Genomic DNA, 23893 nt, shown 5'->3' with positions numbered 1-23893 from the left:
ACAACAAGAGGGGCCTTTCCTGTTAAGTCGCCAAGCTTCTTGGGCTACAAGACTGCAGGGCCCTGTCTTTTTTCTGGCTTGGGGTTTTTCTTGGGTCAATATTTTCTGGGCATTCAGAGGTCGATAAGGGAGGGTGAGAGCAACTTACTACTTATTCAGCCATTTTGGCTTCTGGAAGTGGAATCAAGAACTCACTATTTGACAAAAACTACTGGGAAAACTGGAAAACAGTATGGCAGAAACTAGGTATAGAACAACATTTTACACTATATACCAAGATAATATCAAAAAGAATATATAATTTATACAGAAAGGGTGATAACATAAGCAAATTAGGAGAGCAAGGAATAGTTTATCTGTGAGATCTATGGATAAAGGAAGAGTTGATGACCAAACAAGATATAGCATTAAGAAATGTAACATGGATAATTTTGATTATATTAAATTAAAAAGGTTTTGAACAAATGAAATCAATGCAACCAAAATTAGAAAGAAGGCAAGAAGCTGAGAAACAATTTTTACATCATGTTTCCAATAAAGGTCTTATTTCTCAAATATATAGAGAACTAAGTCAAATTTATTAAAAAAAAACACAAGTCATTATCCAATTGATAAATTAGCAAACTATATGAACAGATGATTTACAGATGTAGAAATCAAAGCCATCTTTAGTCATATGAAAAACTGCTCCAAATCATTATTGATTAGAACCATGCAAAGTATAACAACTCTGAGATATAACTTCACATCTACCAAATTGGCCAATATGACAGAAAAGGAAAATTACAAATTTTGTAGAGGATATGGGGAAAATGACATACTAATGCACTGTTGGTGGAGTGGTAAACTGATTCAACCATTTTGGAGAACAATTTGGAACTGTGCCCCAAAGGTACTGCTTGAGCCAGAAAAAGCACTAGTAGGTCTGTATCCCAAAGAAAGCACAAAAAAAGGAGAAAGAACCTATATGCACATATTTATAGCAGCTGTTTCTGTGGTGGTAAATAATTAGAAATTGAGGGGATGCTTCTCAACGGGAGAATGGCTGAACAAGTTGTGGTATATCAATGCAATGGAATATAATTGTGCTACAAGCAATGACAAGCAGGACTATTTAAGAAAAACCCAGAAGGACTTACATGTACTGATGCAAAGTGAAGTGAACAAAACCAGGAAAACACTGTACACAGTATCAGTAGCATTGTGTGATGATCAACTATGACTGACTTAACTTTTCTCAGCAACGTAATAGTCCAACACAATTCTAAAATACTCATAATGGAAAAACAAAACGAAACAAAACAAACAAAAAAAAAAACAAACCTACCCACATCTGGGAACTGATGGAATCTAAATGCAGATCAAAACTTACTATTTTCATTTATTTTTTTTTATTTTTTTCCCTTTTAGTCTGTTTCTTCTTTCACAACATGACAAATGGAAATATGCTTTACATGATTGCACATATGTAACCTATATTAAATGGCTTACCGTCTTAGGGAGGGAAGAACAAGGAATGGAGGGAGAAAATTTAAAACTTAAAATTTTATTAAAAGTGAATGTTAAAAATTATCTTTATGTGTAATTAGAAAAAATACTATTTGAAACAAAATTATTATTAAAGTAATATTATTAATTAAATTAATTGTTATTAATTATTTGATTCATTTTTATTAAAATATTATTCCAGAACCAATAGACTGGAATTTAATAACAATACATGTAATGTCTTAAACTTGGGTTCAAAAAATTTATTTCACAAGTATGAAATGGGGGATATATAGCTAGAAAACAAATGTATGAATTTCGTACAACAAATTGTATGAAAAAATATGGAAGTTTTAGTGGACTTCATGCTGAGTTTAACAGTGATATGTCAGTTAATGATGTGGAGGTAACAAGTCTCCTCTCAATGAACATATTAAAACATAGAATGGAAAACTACTAGTCAGGTCTATTTTAGAGCAGATTCTTGTTGAGATATGATTTGGACTAAATGATCAACTAAGAGCAATAATCCTGACTCCAGAACTCCATTCAATAAGGTAAACATGTATTTATTAAGTAGATGCTTCCAATGTACCAAGGACTTTGCTACATCCTAGAGATATAAAGGTATAATAATAATAATAATAATAATAATAATAATAACAATAATAATAATGATAAAAGTTCAATTTCTACTCTTAAGCAACTGAAATCTTACTGTGGGAGAATACATGTGCATATGTAAATATAAGGGATATTTATACCCAGATCTCTCAGTTGAAGTAGTGAGAGAAAGCCAAGAATGTAATCACAATATTCTTATCACCTCCAGAATCAATTCATCCCACTTGAATAGCTTTAATAGTAAGTTCTTCTTTACATCAAACCTAAATTTACCTCTCTATCACTTCCCAGTAATCCTACTTCAAGCCCACCCTCTTAGACATCTCTAACTGGTTGTCGTATAGTCCACTCAAACACATGTTCACCATCATGTGACATCTTTCCCTCCCCAAACTATTCTCCCTTCTCCAAAATTCTGTATTTCTGGTGAAGGAACCACCTACTTCCAGTCAAACAGGTTCACAACCTTGGGGTATACCTTTTCTCTTTCTTTTCCATTTCCATAAATATGAGATAAGTTATCATGTCTTTTTGATTCCACCTCCATAAGATTACTTTCTCCCCATGGCAATTAGGCTTTCTTTTTTCTTCATTCCTGTAATATAAAGTGCTCCCTGTCTCCCATATCAAATCTAAATCTGTTTCTTTACCTGTTGTTCCTAATTCTTCCCTCTATGGCTAAGCAGAACAAGTTTAATGTTTCTCCCATATGAGAGTCCTTCAAATACTTGAGACAACTACCATATCTCCACCATATCTTCTCTTTTCTACACTAAATTTCTCCAGGTCTTTAACCAATCTTTATATGGCATGACTTCAGGTCTTTTACCAACCTTTCTGCCCTCCTCGAGGGCCTTTCCAGGCTTGCATAATTTCCTTAAAATGAAATGACTCCAACTGAACACAATATTTCAAATGTACTCTGATCAAGACAGAGCAACTACTTGATACCAGTTATTATGCCTTTCTTAATTGCAGTCCAAGACAGCATAGCTTTCTTTTTGGCTGCTATATCACTGTTAAATTGAGCACAAAGTCCACTAAAACTTTTTTTCATATAATTTGCTGTCTAACTATATATCCTCCATTTCATACTTGTGAAGTAAACTTTCTGAACCCAAGTTTAAGACTTTATACTTATTGTTATTAAATTATAATATATTAGTTCTGGAATAATATTTTATCCTTCTGAGATATTTTTTAATCTTGTCTCTGCCATCCAACATATTAGCTATCCCTTTAAACTCTTGGCATCTGGAAATTTTTTTAAGCCTGCCATCTGTGTCTTTATCTAAAATACTGATAAAATATTTAAATATGCTGATTTTTTAAGGCCAAAGATAAGGATTACAGTGGAGACCACCTTCCAAGTAAACATAAAATCATTAAGGAATATTCTTTGGGTCTAATTATTCAACTAGTTCTGAAACTAACTAACCTACCATCTCATTTCCATCTTTCTATTTTTTCCCATGAGAATAGCGTGAGAGAAATTATGAAATCATTGCTAAAATCAAGGTAAACTGTATCTAACTTTCCCCTGATCTATTAATGTGGTAAGTATCAAAAAAAAAAAAGGCTAGTCTTTCTTGACTTGTTCTTGACCTGGATCTTTGTGAATAGCACTTCCTTTTTCTAGCTTTTCACGTATCATTCCCTTAGTAATAAATTCTGTAAGTTTTCCAGGAACCACAACTAAATTCATTGGCCTGTAGTTGGCAGTTTCCATTCTCTTCTCATTGTTGTTGTTGGGTTTTTTTTTAATAAGGAGAACATCTAGCTTTTTCTAGTGCCTGAGAACTTCTTTCATTTTCTATGATCATTTAAAAATTACTGAGAGTGGCTCATTATAAACATATGGCAGGTCTTTCAGTGCTTTGGGTTTTAGTTTGTCTGGGTCTAGTCACTTAAAATTCAATAAGGGCAATTAGGTAGGCTCTTACTGACTCTTTACTTATCCTGGGTATCATCTCCACTTTACTTAATCTTTTTTTTTTCCTTTTTCAGTCCAAACATTAAACTCCTTGGTAGAGAAAATAAAAGCAAAGTGAATTTTGAGCAACTCTCTTTTCTAAACCATTAATTATCATTGTTTCAGTCATCCTCCAGGTTCTTTCCTCTCCTTCATCCTTTAACACTTTGCAGTTAGAATTGACCTCATCATTCAACTAAAACTGTTGCATCAAAGGTACCAATGATTAATCAGTCAATAAACATTTATTCAGCACTTTTCATGCCAAGCACTGTATTAAACTGTGGGGATGCAAAAAGAGGAAAAAGACATACCCTATCCTCAAGAAATTCACAGTCTAAAGAGAGAGACAATAAGTAAACAAATATGTAGAGACAAGGAATATACAGGATAACTAGGAAACAAAAGAGGGAAGGCATTAGAACTAAAAGGTTGGGAAAGGCTTCTTACAAAGAAGATAAGATTTTAGTTGGGATTTACAGGAAGCCAAGGAAGCCAGGAGGCAGAGATCAAGATGGAGAATATTCTAGGAATAGGGGACAGTCAGAGAAAATGTCTGTAACTAAGAAATGGAGCGTAGTGTTTATGGAGCAGCAAGGAGGCCGCCATTACTGGTGAAGGAGAATAAGGTGTAAAAAGACTGAAAATGGGTAGAAGGTAAGTTATGAAGGGCTTTGAACACCAAAAAGGTGATTTTCTATTTGATTAGAGATCATTGGGAGTTTATTGATGAGGGGAGTGACATGGTGGGATATCAGTTTTAGGGAAATTACTCTGGTTACTTAATGGAAGTTGAATTGGAATGGGGAGAGACTTTAGGCAAGCAGACCCAAAAGTCCAACTGGTGACAAGGGCCTGTGCCAGGGTGGTGGAAACATTAAATGAGAGAAGGAAGCACATTCAAGAGTTGTTACAAAGGCAAAACAGGTCTTGGAAACCAGTTGGATATTTGTAGGATAGGGTGAGAGACAAGAATAGAAGATGACATTTGGATTGCTAGTCTGGGGGACTGGGAGAGTGATGGTAAATTTTATAGTAATAGGGAATTTTGGAGGTCGGAGGGTTGAAAGGGAAAAGATAATGCTAAATCTGATGGTATTTCTCAGTCCTAACCCCTCTCAATCTATCTACTACATCTGAAACTGTTATTCTTTCCTCCTGGTTGTTATCTCTTCTCTGGGACATAGTAAGGATACTCTCCTCTGATTTTCCTTCTGTTTCACAATTTTCTGTTGTTTTGTTTTTATCACACTCTTCTTTGTTGGTTGATCATCCCTACAGTGTTCCATAACTGTGAGTGTTCCCTAGAGCCTTTTGCCAAATTTCCTACTTCTACACTCTGTGTTGGTAACTTCATTAGCTGCCATGCATGGAGCCATCATCTCTACGTCAATGATTACAAAATCTCTAAATCCAGACTCATTCTTTCTACTGAACAACTAATCCAACAAATATTTATTAAGCACCTATAATGTCCCAGACACTGTGCTATGTGCCACGGATACAATTAATAACAAAAAGAAAGATAGTCCCTTGCCTCAAGGAGCTTACAATCTGAAGGGGTAGACAGCAAAGCAGGGGGTAGGGAAAGGCAAGGGATATCTTGTTCCATGAAGTTTAATCCAGGCAGGGCAGCAGATGCAAAATGAAATCCTATATCACCAATATATTTATCAAAAATTTTTAAACTGGATATCCTGAAGACATTTTAAACTCGATATGTCCACAACTGAACTCATTATTTTTCTCCCCAAACCTTCACTCCTTCTAAGCTTCCTTTTTTTTTTCCTGTTGAAGACACCACTATATCACACTACTATTCAAGTCTCCCAGGTTTGTAAACTCGATCTCATTCTCTTTTACCTCAGATTTCTTATTGGTTGCCAAATCTATTTTCACCTTTATAACATCCTCTCCTGTGACCCTTTATCTCTAGTCACTCAGCTACCATCTTGATTGAGCCCCTCATCACCTCCCATCTAGATTATTGCAATAACCTCCTGATTGCTCTTGTTGCCTCAATTCTCTCACCTCTCCAGTGTATCATACATACTTCTGACAAAATAATTTCCCTTAAACATGAAGATGTGACCAGGTGACTCCTCTACTCAATCAGCTCTGTTTAACTCTCTAAATCTGGCCCCAACTTACCTTTCCACCTTCATTGGACATTATTATACTTCCTACACTCAGCAATCCAGGCAAACTGGCTTTCTCTTTGTTCCTCATAAATGGCTCTACATTCTTGTTTCTGCATCTTTTCCCTGGCCAAACCAAATGCTTACAACACCCATTTTTCTTATATCTGCCTCATAAGGTCCCTCTTTTACTTTAAGATGTATCATCTTCACCATGAAGTTTTTCTTGGTTTACACAAGAGCCAGTGTCTTCCTCCTACCAAAATACAACCCACCTTGTATATAATTGTATTTGTCAATCATATGTTTATTCTGTATGTCTTCCCCCATTAAGTTGTAAGGTCTTTGTGAAGAGGGGTTGTTCTACTCTTTGTAGTTGTATCTCTGATACCTGATACATTTCCAGACACAAAGTAGGAAATTATAAATAACTGATTGACAGGTTGATCCTGAGCACCTGTCCTATCATTTTTTTTCATCTTCCTCTCCCTTGACATAGATTTAGTTTCTATACCATTATCAGCTCTTTATGAATTTTAGTGTGCCTGAAATTTTCTGACAACACTATGCCTTTTGAATTCTTTCTCCATTATCTGTGTGTGTTTCCCTTGTATGAATGTATTATAAAAAAGTGTGTCACCAATTCTCTGTGCACCCACATCAAGGTCTTTAGACAATCCTGCCTTTTTGTTTTCATCAGAATTGTTTCTCTTTATTTCTTTTTTTAATATAAATTTATTTATTTTTAGTTTTCAACATTCACTCCCACAAGTTCTTGAATTCCAAATTTTCACCCCATCTCCCCCCTTCCCCCACCGCAAGATGGCATGCATTCTGAATATCCCTTCCCCTAGTCTGTCCTCTCTTCTATCTCTCTCCCCTTCTCTTATCCCCTTCCCCTTCTATTTTCCCGTAGGCCAGGATAGACTTCTAGACCCCATTTCCTGTATTTCTTATTTCCCAGTAGCATGTAGAAACATTTTTTAAACATATGTTTTTAAAACTTTAGGTTTCAAATTTTCTCTCTTGCTCTCCCCACACCCTCATTGAAAAGGCAAGCAACTCAATATAGGTTGTACATGTGCAGTTATGCAAAACACTTCCATAGTAGACATGTTGAAAAACTAACTCTATTTCCCTTAATCCTATCCTGCCCTCCCATTTATTCTATTCTTTCTTTTGACCCTGTCCCTCCTCAGAAGTATTTACTTCTGATTACCCCTTTCCCAATCTGCCCTCCTCTCTATCATCCCCCTGCTCTCTTGTCCCCTTCTCCCCCTATTTTCCTGTAGGGTAAGACAGATTTCCATACCCAATTGAATGTGTATGTTATTCCTCCTTAAGCCAAATCCTATGAGAATAAGATTCACTCATTCCCTTCACCTTCCCCTTTCCCCTCCACTGTAAGAGACTTTTCTTTTTGTTTTTTTTGTGAGATAATTTACCCCATTCTACCTCTCCCTTCTTCTTCTCTAGTATAATCCTCTCTCAATCCTTAATTTTATTCTCCAGATATGACCCCTTAATCTTCAACTCACCCTGTGCCCTCTATCTATCTATCTACATATAATACATATAATTTTTTTCCTTCCAACTACCCTAATACTGACAAAGTCTCATGAGTATAAATATCATCTTTCCATGCAGGAATGTAAACAGTTCAATCTTAATAAGTCTCTTATGATTTCTCTTTCCTGTTTACCTCTTCATGTTCCACTTGAGTCCTGTATTTGAAAGTCAAATTTTCTATTCAGCTCTGGTCTTTTCATCAAAATGCTTGAAAGTCCTCTATTTCCTGCATGACCAATTTTTCCCCTGAAGGATTATACTCAGTTTTTCTGGGTAGGTGATTCTTGGTTGTAATCCTATCTCCTTTGCCCTCCGGAATATTATATTCCATGCCCTGCTGTCCTTTAATGTAGAAGCTGCTAAATCTTGTGTTATCCTGATTGTGTTTCCACAGTACTTGAACTGTTTCCTTCTGGCAGCTTGTAATATTTTCTCCTTGACCTGGGAACTCTGGAATTTGGCTATAATATTCCTAGGAGTTTTCCTTTGGGGATGTCTTTCAGGAGGAGATCTGTGGATTCTTTCAATTTCTATTTTGCCCTCTGGTTCTAACATACCAGGGCAGTTTTCCTTGATAATTTCTTGAAAGATGATGTCTAGGCTCTTTTTTTGATCATGGCTTTCAGATAGTCCAATAATTTTTAAATTCTCTCTCCTGGATCTATTTTCCAGGTCAGTTGTTTTTCCAATGAGATATTTCACATTGTTTTCTAATTTTTCATTCTTTTGGATTTGTTCTACTGTGTTGTGATTTCTCATAAAGTCACTATCTTCCAATTGCTCTATTCTAATTTTTAAGGAAGTATTTTCTTCAGTAAGCTTTTGGACTTCCTTTTCCATTTGGCCAATTTTTCTTTTTAGGGCATTTTTCTCCTCATTGGCTTTTTGGACCTCTTTTGCCATTTGGGTTAGGCTATTTTTTAAGGTGTTATTTTCTTCAGTATTTTTTTGGGTCTCCTTTAGCAAGCTGTTGACTTGTTTTTCATGATTTTCTTGCATCACTCTCAGTTTTTCCTCTACTTCTCTTACTTGCTTCTCAAAATCCCTTTTGAGCTCTTCCAAGGCCTGGGACTGATTCATATTTTTCTTGGAGGCTTTGGATGTAGGAGCTTTGACTTTGTTGTCTTCTTCTGGTTGTATATTTTGATCTTCTTTTTCACCAAAGTAAGATAATATAGTCTGACTCTTTTTGCACTGCTTGCTCATGATCCCAGCCAATTACTTGAGTTTTAAACTCTTTGTTAAGGTAAGAGTCTGCTTCCAATGTGGAGAGTGTACTGTCCCAAGCTTCAGGGGTTTGTGTAGCTGTTTCCAGAGATACTTGTAGGGACCTGTAAATTTTCAGTTCTTCCAAGGTGGTATGATAAGGGGTGAGGTGTTTACTCCTTTCCTGGTGTGACCACAAGTATTCCTTTCTGTCCTGTAGCTGTGAGGTAGGGTTCCTCTCCACAGCCACTCCAAGCTCCACCAAGCCAGCACACCTCCTCACCCCAGCACCGCTGCCCAGAACTGTGACCCAGATCCAAACACAAGCAAAGCAAGAGATTCCTGCCTCAGCACTGGCAAAGATATCCCGGCAATCCCTCTCTTATCAGCCACCGAATTTCCCCTCAGTCTGTGGGCCTAATTGCAGCTGCCTCCCCCCCCCCCACCAAGGCCATGCTCTTGGGGAATGGAGCTGAAACCCCACCTTCCTGTCTCAGCACTGGCAGAAACAGACTTTTCCCACTGACCTTCTAAGCTGTCTTTGGCATTCGTGGATTGTGGAGTCTGGAAACCTCCACAGCTGCCTGAGATTCAGTCCTCTGAGGGCTGCTCCAGGTTTGCTGCAGCTTGTGCGCCCAGGCCGTGCTGCGCTGCGCTCCCAGCCGGGCGCGATACACCTTTGCGATCAATCATTCAGGTTGTCTTGGGATGGAAATTTGTTTCACTCTGTCTTTTTGTTGGTTCTGCTGCTTTAGAATTTGTTTAGAGCCATTTTTTATGAGTATTTGGAGGGGTTTGGAGGAGAGCTCAAGCAAGTCACTGCTTTCACTCCGCCATCTTGGCTCCTCCCCCCTCCTTATTTCTTAATTACTATATGATTGAATGGTTACAACATTACTTTTCTACAGCTGTTCTATTTCTTTGTGGCATCAAAAAAAATTTTTTTTTGAAAAGGGGAAAGGAAAGGGGCTTTATTTTGGTGGTAGGAGGGAGTTCCACTGATGAATGTTCCTATGTACAAAGAGAGATGGGAAGCTTGTATTGGGTGTGGTTTGGGGAATTTGGTATATGGAAAGTCTACTCATTCTAACTTAGGAGGTGGGAAATTGGAACTCCTGGGGGCAACTAGCGACTGGAATGGGAAAGCTTGGACCTAGGGAGGAAACTTTGAGGTAAATGAGAAAAAAAAAAAAGGCAACCAGGGAAAAATTATAAGTTGGTGGTGGGCTGTATAATTAGGGACTTTGAATGTGAATGGATTAAACAATTCAATAAAAGGAAAAAGAATGATAGTTTGGTTCAGAAAACAAAATACTACAATCTGTTGATTACAAGAAACATGTAAAAAATAAGCAAAATAAAAATGAGAGGTTGGTAAAATACTAAGTGTCAAATGAATTCAAAAACGCAGAAGTTGCAATCATGCTTTCAGACAAAGCAAAAACAAATGTTTAAAAAAATATAAAGGACTAAAAAAAGAAAATCTGTTATGCTGAAAAGAAACCATAGATGACGGAGCAATATATGTAATAAACTTATATGTTCCAAATGTCTTAACATCCACATGCATAAAGGAAACATTTTCTGAACTATAAGAAGAAAGAGTTGAGAACACAGTAATGACAAGAGATTTAAATATCCGTCTCTTGGGTTTGGATAAGACTAACAAAAAGATAAACTAAGAGGAAAATAAGGAACCAAACAAATTGATGAAGAAGCTAGAGATAAAAGACTTATGGAATCTTCAATATTGGTCAGCAAAGGAACATACAAATTTCTCAGCACCATCCTTTTCAATAAGGGTCACAGATACAATGCAAACAAATGTCATAAAACAGAAATGATAAATACACTATTTAAAGATGATAATACAACAAAAATAGTATTTGATTCAGGGACTACAAAACACATAAACCTGAATTGGAATTTAACAATGAAATCTTAAATAATAAGTGCACCAAAGAACAAATCATAAAACAAAAACTATCTAAAAGAAAATAAGAATAATAAAACAAAATTTTAAAAAAATACACAGACTAGATAAACTAGCCCTCAAGGAAAAAAAAATCATATCCTTACAAACATTAACAAAATTTAAAAAAAAATAGAGAATTAATAAACTGAGAGTGCTTTTAAAAACAGAAAGCCAACAACAAATAAATAAACTGAAAATTAGCAAAACAGATGTTAAAATCAGAAGGAAAATAGATAAATTGAAAATTAAAAATGACAGAAATGAGAAATAAAACTAAAATACCAATAAAATTGATAAACCTTTTAGCTAATTTGATTAAAAAGAAGACAGCAGAAAATAAAATCAATAAAATAGCAAATGAACAAAATGAAATAAAAATGGAAGCTATAAAAAGAATAATTATAACATATTGTTCAGTTATGTAGCAACAAAACTGAGAACATAGAAGAATTAGAGGAATAACATTCAAAAATATAACATGCTCATATTGTGAGAAGGCCAAATAGAAATCTCAAATAAATCAATCTCAGAAAGGAAAATAGATCTAGCTTTAAAAGAACTTATCTAAGGGGTCATGAAGGGGTAGGGAGGAACAAATAAAAACCTCTTGGTACTGATGGATTCAAAGGAAAATACTGTCAATTTTTTAAGGAACAATTAGGAGTCATACTTTATAAATTATTCTAAAAATCTGAGAAAGAAAGTAGCCTACCAGAATCCTTTTATGTGACAAATAATGTACTAATTCCCAAAGTAGAGAAATATAAAACACAGGAAAAAACAACAACTACATACCAGTATCATTAGTGAATATTGACTCAAAATTTTTAAACAAAATCTTGTCAAACATACTACAACAATTTATCCAGGAAATAACTTATTATGATCAATAGAGATTTACACCAGGGAAGCAAGGATAGTTCAACATTAGAAAAACAATCAGCTTAATTATATTAAAAATAAAAACCTACAAAACCACATGATCAATTAAATAGATAAAGTCAACACCTTTGGCAAAGTATAACACCCTTTCATGTTAAAAAATCCTATGAAGTACAGACATAGAATAACCTTTTTTCTAAATATCATAAAAAATCTAAGACCAAAAGCAAGCATCATATGCAATGAGGATACAGTAGAATATTTTCCAAATATATGGGAGTAAAATAAGAATGACCTACTATTAATTGATATAGTTCTGGAAATGCTAGAACAATAGTAATACAAGAGAAAGAAATTAAAGGCATAAAAATAGGCTAAAAGGAGACAAATCTATCTTTATTTGCTGATGAGATGATGTTTTATTTACTTGGAAATCCTAGAGAAGCAGCAAAGAACAATCAACAAGAAAAAATCTCAACTGTTTGAGACAATAGCTTCAGCAAAATTTTAGGTTACAAAATAAATCTTCAAAAATCAACAGTATTTCTGTAGAATAATAACAAAATCCAAGAAGCAGTGGTAGAAAGCAAAATCTTATTCCAAACAATTACAAAATTCATAAAATATCTAGGACAGGCCTATCAAAGGACACAAAATACTTGTATAGATTCAATTTTAAAGTGTTCCTCAAAGAAATAAAGAACAATTTAAGTAGCTGGATTAATATTCAGTGCTCATGACTAGGCAGTGTCAATATTGTAAAAAATGACAATACTACCAAAATTAATTTACACTTTTAATATTATGTTATATGAATCAAATAACTGAGGAGATATTTTATAGAACTTGATAAAATAATTAACAAAAATTATTTGAAAAAATGAAAAGATCTAGAATGTCAGGGGAAATGACAAAAAGAAGTAGAGATGAATGGGAATAGCACTTCCAGTTTTCAATACAGTCATGAAAATAAAAATGTATTTTCCCCATAGCCCTTGATTTAAAAATAGAGAAAGCGCAATAGATTAGACTAGACAAGGAAGAATCAAAAACAACAGAGGTCAACAACCCAGTGTTTGATAATGTGAAAAATGTAAATCACCTAAGAAAAAAACTTATTTTATAAAGTGGTGGGAAAGTTGGAAAGCAGTCTGGAAAAGATTAGGTTCTGATCAATAGCTTATAATACATTTACATTGCATTCTAAATCGATAGTATAATTCTAAATCATAGTATAAAAATCTTAGAAGATAAAGAGATCATATGCCTCTCACAGCTATGGGCAGGAGATGTATTCTTAACCAAAGAAAAGATAGAGGTAATTGCAAAAGATAAAATAGAAAACTTTGAATACTTGAAACTGGAAAAAAAAAACTTCGTAAGTAAAATTAGGGCACTTAAGATAAGAAGGGAACTTGTTGAATGGGGAAAGGGGTAATTTTTTTTTTTACCAATTTTTTCTAATAAGTTTTTGGTATCCAAGATATAAGAACCATTACAAACTACCATTACCCTATAGATAAGCAGTCAAAGGATATGAAGTGTTTTCAAAAGAAGAACTGCAAAATCTTTACAACCACATGAAGGAATACTCCAAATCACTAATAGTAAGAGAAATACAATTCAAAACAATCCTTAGATTTTACCTCACACCCTAAATATTGGCAAAAATAACAACAAAAAGTGGCCATATTCAATGTTGGAGAGATTGTGGAATGATAGGTACATGATACGTTATTGGTAAAGATGTGAAATGGTACAATCATTTTTGAAGGTAATATGGAATTATGTTAATAAAGTAACTAAAATATCTATATACTTTGAACTAGAAAGTCCATTACTGGGCTTATACCTCACAGTAGCTATCAGTTAGCAGTGCTCATATACTTCAAAATATGTATGGCAGCATGTTTTGTGATAGCTGAGTCAGAAACAAAGTAAATGCCCATCAGTTGGGGAATGGCTAAACAAATTGTTGTACATGATTTGTAATGGAATATCACTGTTTTGTATAGTTAACCTCATTAGAAATGAGAGCAAAATATGTTTTTGTGTCTTGAAATCAAAATAATTTAGGAACAGGATTTTATTTGTATCATGTATAAATAAGATGGGATTCAATAAGAATATGTGCTTAACTGTGTCGTCAAAGTAATGCCTTTAACTTAAATTAAAGCACAAATTTTGCTATGTCACTCACCTGCTGAAGTTCTCTCTTAATATTGGTCTCAGGTAAAATACAAACAACTCTGCTTATCATTTAAAATCATTTATAATATAACTTCTATTTGTCTTCCTATACTGCTTCCCCAATACCTCTCATGGATTATATGTTGATGCAGAACTGACCTCCTTACTATTCCTCGTATGGGAACATGAGATGGGATCTTTCATCTCCCAAATTCCTCCCTTTGCAGAGGCAGCCCCCCTCCCTGGAATGTTGTTTCTCCTCACTTCTTTCTCTTGGAATTCATAGCTCTCCAACTCTCAGCAGAGATGTCACCTCCTACCCGAGACATTCCATGATTCTCCAGCTATCCTTCACCACACTTTCATCTCATCCCCCCAAATTGCATTGTATCTATTTTCATTCTTCCAAAGAATTAAGCACCTGGGTGGGGGCAGAATTTATTTTTGTCTTTCTATACTTAGCTTCTAGCACAATATCAGCACATAATAAGCATTTAATAATGTTTGTTGAATTTAATTCTCAAGGCTCATTCATAAGTTTCTTTAATTGCTCTCCAGTACTATGAAGTGGGTACAATATTTTCTGGGTTCCCTTTATTCATCTGAATTTCTGTGCTCTGAATAATGGGGGATAGCATGTTTTGTGTTCATTTTTAAAAACACAATGAATGAATACTAATGCACAATTTTAAAGAAAATGACTAGGTACAAGTATAAAATAGGACAAGTATTATCAATGACCTCTTCCTATCAAAGATCTCAAAAAGCTGAGATTGATTTTAGCAGTTTGATAAAGTGGTTCATGCTTCTGAAAGAATCTCCAAATCTTAATTCTAGAAATTGAATATGATATCTTGTGGTACATAACAATTTTTTTTAAATTAGATGTTTATAAAAGTTTTAACTGCAATCATGTATCACTCTGGAAGCCCAAGGACTAATAGAAATATATGCTGTATCCACGCAGTATTATGCTCTGACCATGAGTAGTTCCTAGGATCACAAATAGGCGAAAGGGACACAAGAGTTCATATATTTCATCTCCCTCATTTTACAGATGAGGAAACTGAAGCTTAGAAAGTAACTTGCTAAATACTTCACAGGGAGGGGTAGAAATGTAATTGAGTTGGGTATAGTGAGATTTTTGTCTCTTTACCTTTGTGTGGGTGGGTGGTAAGTTCTACTTCTGCTTTCATTTAGAAAAGTAAATATCTAAGAGTGACATCAAAATAATCTGCCAAAATTATCTTCCTAAAGCCTAGGTTGATCAGACTCCCCAATTCAAGAACTTGTCCCCCCATGCTTCCAGTATAGATACAAATTACTCAGTTTGAAAATGGCAACACTGTAGACTCTGATTCCTTTCTACCTTTCTGGACATTTCATGCTACTTCCCTTCATTCATACCAAATTCTGGCCACTTTTGCTATTTGCTTTTTAAACTCAACATTCCTTCTTCTGTCACTGGGTTACTGCATAGCATCCCCTGTGCCTGGAAAACTCTTCCTACTCACAAGCTCCATCTATCATAACCTTTTATTTCCTTAAAGGCTTATTTCAAGAGTCTCCTTCTTTGGAAAGCCTTTCCTAATATTCTAGTTGTTAATGTTTTGCTCCCTCCTCAAATTATATTCCATTGACTTATCTGCATCTTGTATTTCCCCCAATACAAAGTTAGCCCTTTATGAATAAGAATTTTTTTTTTTAATTCCCAGCATCTAGTACATTTTTTTTACCAGATCTGTAATTTCATTGGCATAGCAAACTCATAGTGACAAAATTCCCTCTATGTATGCAGATCAAAACATTCTATAATAAATGATAGAATTATAGTCTTAGAAAACTGCCTGGGGCACTCAAACATTAAGTGACTTGCCCAGGATTATACATTCAGCATGTATCAGAGATAGGATTTGAACTCAGTTTTCTTTGACTCTCAGGCCAGTTTTCTTTCCACTACGACACAGCTGTACCTAGCTTTGCATAAAGTAAGCTTCTAATAATTACGTATTGAATTGAACTGCATAAAATGAACATATAGAGCAATTGTCTATTCATGTGGGTTATTAAAGCCCTGCTCCTCTTTAATTGGGGGAAGAACTGATCTCTCAAAGTCAGAGGGTTAGATAGATTCAAAATTAAATGCAAAGGTTTATGGTTTGAATGAGGTTTTTATTTATATTCTAGTTCTGAATGATAGAAACTTCTAATTCATATCAGCATCAATGAAAATTCTATAAATATTACTTCCTGAAAATAAGAATAAATCATCATAGAATTTCTATAAGTAAATGTGATGCCATGTGGCATCAAAGGAAAATTTTCATTGTTGGCTAATTTTGCAACAATATAGGCTAAAGAAATCTATAGCTGCAGTACTTTGAAACATGAGTGATGTGTAAGAGTTATGGATATTAATTCAGACTTTCCACGTGGTATTCAGTGAAATATTAAGCTTTAGAGTCTGTGTGGGAGTGTATCTATATATAGTTGTTATTTTGCATTTGTCCTGCTGTTTCTCTAAAGTATTCAAGTCAGGGAAAAAAATAGCACAAAGCCAATGGTCCTCATTGCAAGGTCATTTCTCTGCAGCCAAACTATAACAATCTCAAATTTTATTTAGTGGTACTCTTGTTTGGCCTTCCCCAAAATCCACTTTGGCTTCCCCTTTTTTATCAGTAAAGTTATGGGCATCTTTGAACAGTGTCATTCATTACAGGCCTAACAACTCCCACTGTAATTTCACAAAAAGAATTACAATATCTACAAGCCATGACTGATAAGCATTACCAAAAATAATGATCAAGATATTCTGTGACACCTTTTTTCTTAGATTACAAAATCACAAGGTTCCATGAAGTTGAAGAGGCAGACACTGAAGAGCTCCATGTGTATGTTGAGATGTGATTTCCTACAGCCCGAAAGACTCATATAATTTTTATAACTTGAATATATCTTAGAGATTGCCTAGGTCAAGTCTCTTATTTCCACATTTTGAAATAGAAACACAGAGAAGTATAAGGACTTGTCCAACACAGTTAGTTGTGGGTAAGTCTAAGTCTAGGGTCTGATTCATTTGATTCTGATTTCAGAATATTGCCTGCCACCAGTTCTGAATAGTTAGGGGTTTTTTTTTTAAGCATTAGGGTTTTTTTTTTAATTTTTAAAAATATTTTCCCTCATTACATGTTAAACAATTTTTAACATTTTTTAAGTTCTGAGTTCCAAAGTCTATCATTCCCTCCCACTCTCCCCTCTAACCTCACTGAGATGACAATAAATTCAATATGGGTTATACAGGGGCAATCGTGTAAAACATTTCCCTATTAATCATTTTGTACAATCTGACTCAACATCTTGCCCCCTTCCCCCTCCAAATACACACAAAAAGTGAAAAATAGTATGATTCAGTCTGTATTCAGACATCAGCTCTATCTCTGGAGGTGGATAGCACATTTCATCATGAGTCTTTTGGGATTGTCTTGGATCATTGCATTTCTGAGAATAGCTAAGTCATTCACAGTTCTTCCTTATACAATATTGATATTCCTGTGTGTAATGTTCTCCTAGTTCTGCTCACTGTACTTTGCATCAGTTCATGCAAGCCTTTCCTGGTTTTTCTAAAAGCATCTTACATGTCATTTCTTGTAGCACAATAATATTTCATCACAATCATATATATGATAGATAATTTGTTCAGCCATTCCCCCAATTGAGGTGAATCCCTTCAATTTTCACTTCTTAGCCATGACAAAAAGAGCTGCTATAAATGTTTTTCTGCAAATAGGTCCTCTCCCTTCTCCCCCTCTTTTTAAAAAATCTCTTTGGAAAACAGACCTAGCAATGGTATTGCTCTATCAAAAGGTATGCACAGTTTTACTGCCCTTTGGGCATATGCTAAATAGCTAACATTTGTAACAAATAGTTATGCAACATTTTAAGGATTCTAAAGTATTCTATATTATATCATTCAACCCTCTTAATATTATTAATACAGTTTTGCAGATGAAGAAACTGAGATTTTAACAAATGATTAGTGATAGACTGAAATGCTTATTAAGGTAGAATTTGTGTCCAGGTGTTCCTTATTTAAAATCTAGCATTCTTTCTACTATGCTCCACAACTTTCCAATATACTTAATTGTATTTGGACTAAAGTGTCAATCACAAAATCACAAACCATGTAAAATCTTGTAAATATTGGTGCTATTGACAGGACTCTAAGCCAAAGAAATGGTTTGTCTATCAGATTGCCATTTCACTAACTCTCTGGCTATGCACATATCCACTTCCAATACAGAGCTTAACAGCTTGGTTGAAAGTAACTAAGACTCAAAATTAAATTTATATCTATATGTATGTATATATGTACTTATGTATTACATATATGTATGTATCTATATGTATATACATACATGCATATGTGCATACATACACATACATGTATGTATGTATGTTCCTTCAAGGTGAATCAAAGTTCTTTGTATAGTTATTTTGTTTTGTTTGTTTCTTCATTCTTGCATCAAGGAATAAAGCATAAGCATTTTTCCAAAAGGGAACATAAGGTAAGAAAAAGTAAAAATGAGGAAAACCTCCCTTTCCTCCAAAAAAAATGTCCCAGGACTTTCTAAAGAAACTTGGTGATTTTTTTTTTTACATACACACTGTTTCTTACGTTAATGAATGTTAAGGCTTCTTTAGCAATCATCTGTACACCTATAATACTTCAGACCCTCAGACTCTTCTAAAGTGCTTTTCCGACTTGATAAGGCTCTTTTTTGGGGGGGCAGGATATGAAGTGTACCTAGGACATCAAAGGAAAGAAGCAAAAAGTAAATTTAAAATGTTTGGCCCTACAAATATTAATAGGCAATCAATCAAACAACAAATATTTATTGAGGGATTGCTATGGGTCAGGTATTGTACTAGGCACTGAAGTTACAAAGACAAAAATGAAACAGACCCCAACCTCAAAGAACTCAGATTCTATGAGGGGATACAATACGTTTATGTATAAATGTGTGTGTATACACACGTCATAGAATTATGACTTACTATGACCATATTATGACATACTTAATTCTATGACGTGTGCGTGTATATGTAATAGGGAGATGGAGGCACTATCTGCTGAAGGACGAGGGAATGCTTCATCTAGAAATAGACACTTCAGCTGAGTTTTGAAAGAAAAAAGGAATTTTAAGAAGTAGAAGTAAGGAGGAAGTAGGACATTCCAGGGCATGAGGAAACAGCTTATAAATTGGTATAAGAGATTAAGATGGAGTTTCATAATGAGGAGAATAGATTGGAACGCAGAATGAATAAAAACAAGTCATGTATAAAAAGGATGAAGAGGTAGTTTGGAGCCAGATATGAAAGGCTTTAAATGACCCACAAAAGGCATTTTAATTTACGCTTAAAGACATAGTATACCTAATTCTATGACACAGGAGCTATAACCCAGACTCACATAGACATGTAAGGATGTATCTGGACATTCTTCCAGGTGGAACCTCTAAGTCTAGAAGTGGAAAGGCCTTTAGGGCTAGTCCCTTCATTTTACATAAAAAAAGGATCTGAGGATCAGAGAGGTGATATAATTTGACTATGATTTCACAAACAGTAAGTAACAAGTGACCTCAGACCCCATGAAAAAATGGTTAAATGTGAATATTTGTTCACAATCATATTATGGAATAAAATAGTAGTGAAGTAAACAAAGATGGGATTTAAACCCAGGTCTTATGACTAAATGACTAAATGTGAACATTTATTAATAACTATTACGGAACAAAACTTGGTGCTGAGATCAAGGAGACACATATTCTAGACCTAGCTCTTGCCAGGAAGTAACATACCCCTTTAGGCAAGTCGCTTTGGCTTGTGTCCTAATGGGCATCTTGGGAATAATAATGATGATCTTAATGTGTTGGTGATGTGGTTCTTTTCTAGGACCTTCTAAATGAAAATGAAAATAAAATAAAAATGGAAGTCCTTAACCTGACATTCAATGCCCTGAAAATTTGAATTCTGATTTGTTTTTCCAGTCTTATCACTTTAGAACCTTATCCAGTTAGTCTCATTTCTCCTTTCCTTCAGCCATTTTGAACTTTCTTCAATGTCTCCAAAGTAAGTAATTACTCCCCATGCTGTCATGTTAGTATATGTAAATATTTGTGTTTTTCATATGCATGTTGGGTTTGGATGCAATTTAGATTCTCAGGCACTCTTCTAAGAAAAGCAATATGAGAGGTTTTAGTTATCACTTTAGAATTATTGCAGGACTCCAAATATGAGACAGAATTTGTTCTGACCCACATACAAATGTTCGCAGTTTAGGTACCTTAAATTAAACTAGTTCTATATGTTATGAAGTATGTAAATCATTGCTTTATCCTCCAGCTTTATACATGAACACATCATTAAAGTGTGCCATACACACTAATCAACCATCGTCATCTTCAGGAAGTAATTAGTAAAAAAAAATATTAACTATACCTTTCACTTTAAATATGTAGACTTGGACCTGGAATGTTAGATGAATATTTGATGAATACATTTCACTTTGACGATAAAAATATGATCCTCATTACTGATATGCTAATCAGTCAAAAATCTAGAGGAAAAAACATCCTGCCTTTGTATTTTTTAGTGGCGAAGCTAACCTATTTTTTTTTCAATTTTTAAAAAATGAAACAAAGAAATTCCTTTTAAAGTATCCTTTCTGGGAGACGCAGGCTGTGGAAGTCTCTATTACACTGAATTGGGAATGTGAGAACAGCACCCTACTCAAGGTGTCACAACAGAACTTGGGAACAGGAATATTGAAAGCACAAGTCACAAGGTCAATCACCTTACACTAATATGGATAAGCTGCTGTGGTTTGTCTCCTTCTGACTGTCTCTGCAGTCCAGTTCCTTTGGCTTAGCTCACTACTTGAGGATGTGATTTTATTTCAGCAGAACTCTTGACAGCAGCTCCCAAAAAAGGAGACATTGGACCAAAGTAGTGATTCAAAGCTACTTTGTTGAGGCTACATACCAGCTTTCTCTGCTTCGAAAAGTTTGGTAGGAAGTGAATTAATGTAATAGTTTTTACAGTCTGTAAAGTATAAAATAGACTCAGATTAAGCTAGCAGACTTGTTATTTGACAGTTTATAAAATATTTTAGTATCTTTTTGGCAGTAGCAGTTTGAATGTTGGCAAATGTACACATTGCTTGCAGTTTCAAAACCTTGTAATGAGTATTTTCCACTGTAATAGCAGAGAGCTGATATTTGGATAAACCACTTAGACTTGTGAACTCTGACATGCATGGTAACTATGTCTTTGTAAAAGAGTTTTGTCAAGTACTGGAGCTCCCACTAATAGCACATCCATCTTTTTGCACACCATAAATCTTAAGAAAATTTCTATTACTCTGCAATTTGTCTGGCTTATGCTATTTATTAGCCATTTTATTCTGCTGCTTTAAGAAGTAATGTGATGTTCATTTTATTGCTGGTTCAATAAATTGTTAATTATAATGCAGTGATTGCTGCTGACGTGATTTAAAAGCCACATTAGCACTATAGCATTAAGTTTTAACTATTTTGCCCTTAAATTCCCTGTTTATACAACAGTAAAAGGAAAATAGCCTTGGACTAATTTAAAAAATGAAGGTACTTGTATCTATTGATCACATGACACAGTAGAAACTTTTCCCCACAAAGGTCTTCAAGTCTTGAAAGAGAGAAAAATGGGTTAACGATACATCAGGTTACACTTGGGAGAATAGTGCCTGAGTTTTAAAGCAGATTAAACTCTAAATGGAAATGAACTGAATTATCTCCACTTCTGTTAAAGCCCTAACTATACACTATAAAAAACATAGCTAGGCAGGGAGATAAAGTTCATTTTGAGTATATCAAATTTCTGGAATTCATATAACGTCACAATGATATTACACAGCAAGTAATGCTAGAGAAAACAGTCAATGTAATCACCAATGGGACAAAAATGACCCCAGGCCTTCCTTTTCTTTTATGAATTAACAACTGGTTCAAATTAAGTAGGAAAGTTTGGTGCAAGAGGCACCAAATTACAAAGTACCATAATTTTATACATAGAAGATGGCCATAGGATCATTTATTTAGAGCTGTAAAGTGTTTTAGAGGTCATCTAATCCAAACCTTTTATTTGATCAATGCAAAATAAAAAAGGTGATACTAAGAAATGCCCAAGATTTCAGAGGTGATGTGTCAAAGCTAGGATTTGAACCCAGGTTCCCTGATACCAAATCTGTTTTCCACAACATCATACAGCCTTTCAAACTATAGATTCAATTCAATTCTATAAGCAATCACTAAGTAGCATAGGCATGCATAGAGTAAGGGACAGGTATTCCTATGTGTCCCAGCTTACTCTCAAGTCTTATGTATATATACTGTCTTAAGTGCCTACTATACACTAGGCATCTAGGTGGTACTATGGATAAAGTGCCTGGCCTGGAGTCAGTTAAGACATATCTGTCAGTTCAAATCTGGCCTCAGATATTTATTAGCTGGGCAACCTTAAGCAAGTCACTCAACCCTGTTTGCCTCGGTTTCCTTATATGTAAAATGAGCTACAGAAGGAATGGCAAACCACTCCAGTATCTTTGCCAATAAAACCCCATATAGGGTTATGAAGAGTCAGACAATTGAACAACAACAAATGTACTAGGCATTGGGATAAAAGAACAACAGCAACAACAAATCCCTACCCTCAAGGACCTTATATTTGTATCCAGAAGATCATAAAAATGGAAAACATGACCCTGTACTGAAGTCCTAGATACGCCAAAAAACAATGTTACTCATAGCACTGACTGATATCCTATTTCATATCTCTGAAGTATGTAAATCTTACCCCAACTAGATTGTGAGCTCCCTGGAGATAGAGACAGTCTTTTTGTTTTGGTTTCTTCTCTACAATGCCAACAACAAAACTGAGCACAGAGCAGGACTGATGGGCTGATGGCTACCACTTCACTGTTTATAGGGTCCCAGTTTTGTATCACATCAGATGTGTCATCTCCGTGATAGCTTTATCTAATCTAATCTGTGATCATAGTCAGTATTGGAGCAGATGGAAAACATTTAGGAATCAATAATAGTTTAGTGCTAAAGGTTTAGGGAATATACCTACAAGTGAGAATGGAGCAAGCATTGTACAAGGAGGAAATCAAAAGCCTTGGACTCTAGACCTGTTTTGGTCATCTCCTGAGTCCTGTTTTAGTCACCTCCTGGGAGTATTGTGTTTGGAAAGTCATTCCCTATTCTAAGATTCATTTTCCTCACATAATGAAGGAACTCGAATTATATAATCTCTGAGGTCCCTTCCAGATTTAGATTTTGTGATTTCTCATTTCTTTCAGTAAAAACAAACATAAAATGAAAATAATTCCTTAGCTGGAGTGGTCTGAAGTATGGAGATTCTACTTTCATTGGTCTCTTAATTCACTAAATTTGAAAGAAATTATAAATTGGCCTGTCTTTACAAAGTAAGAATTTAATCATTTATTTAATAGAACCAGGTCTCCTAATTTCTAATTAAGTGTATGTTGCACAATGTATAATACCTCTATTTCAAGAAAACATGGTATTTTAGCTTGAATTTTTCAGATAATTACTTCACTTCTCCACTTTGCATGTATAGTCACAGTCTGTTTTGAAGCCAATTTCTAGTCAATGGGAGAAATGGATGCAATTGTCTCTTCTCCAAGTTGCTCTCCCGATTCCCTCTACCGTTTTCCAGCTTTTCATCCTGAAGTCTTACTCCACCTGGAATTCTCGAAGTAACCCGGGGTGTTGTGGAATAAATGAAATC

Source organism: Phascolarctos cinereus, unplaced genomic scaffold (genome assembly GCF_003287225.1).
Source record: "Phascolarctos cinereus isolate Bilbo 61053 unplaced genomic scaffold, phaCin_HiC Scaffold_726;HRSCAF=1367, whole genome shotgun sequence".
NCBI classification, from domain to species: Eukaryota; Metazoa; Chordata; class Mammalia; order Diprotodontia; family Phascolarctidae; genus Phascolarctos; species Phascolarctos cinereus.
This window is presented reverse-complemented; position numbering follows the sequence as displayed.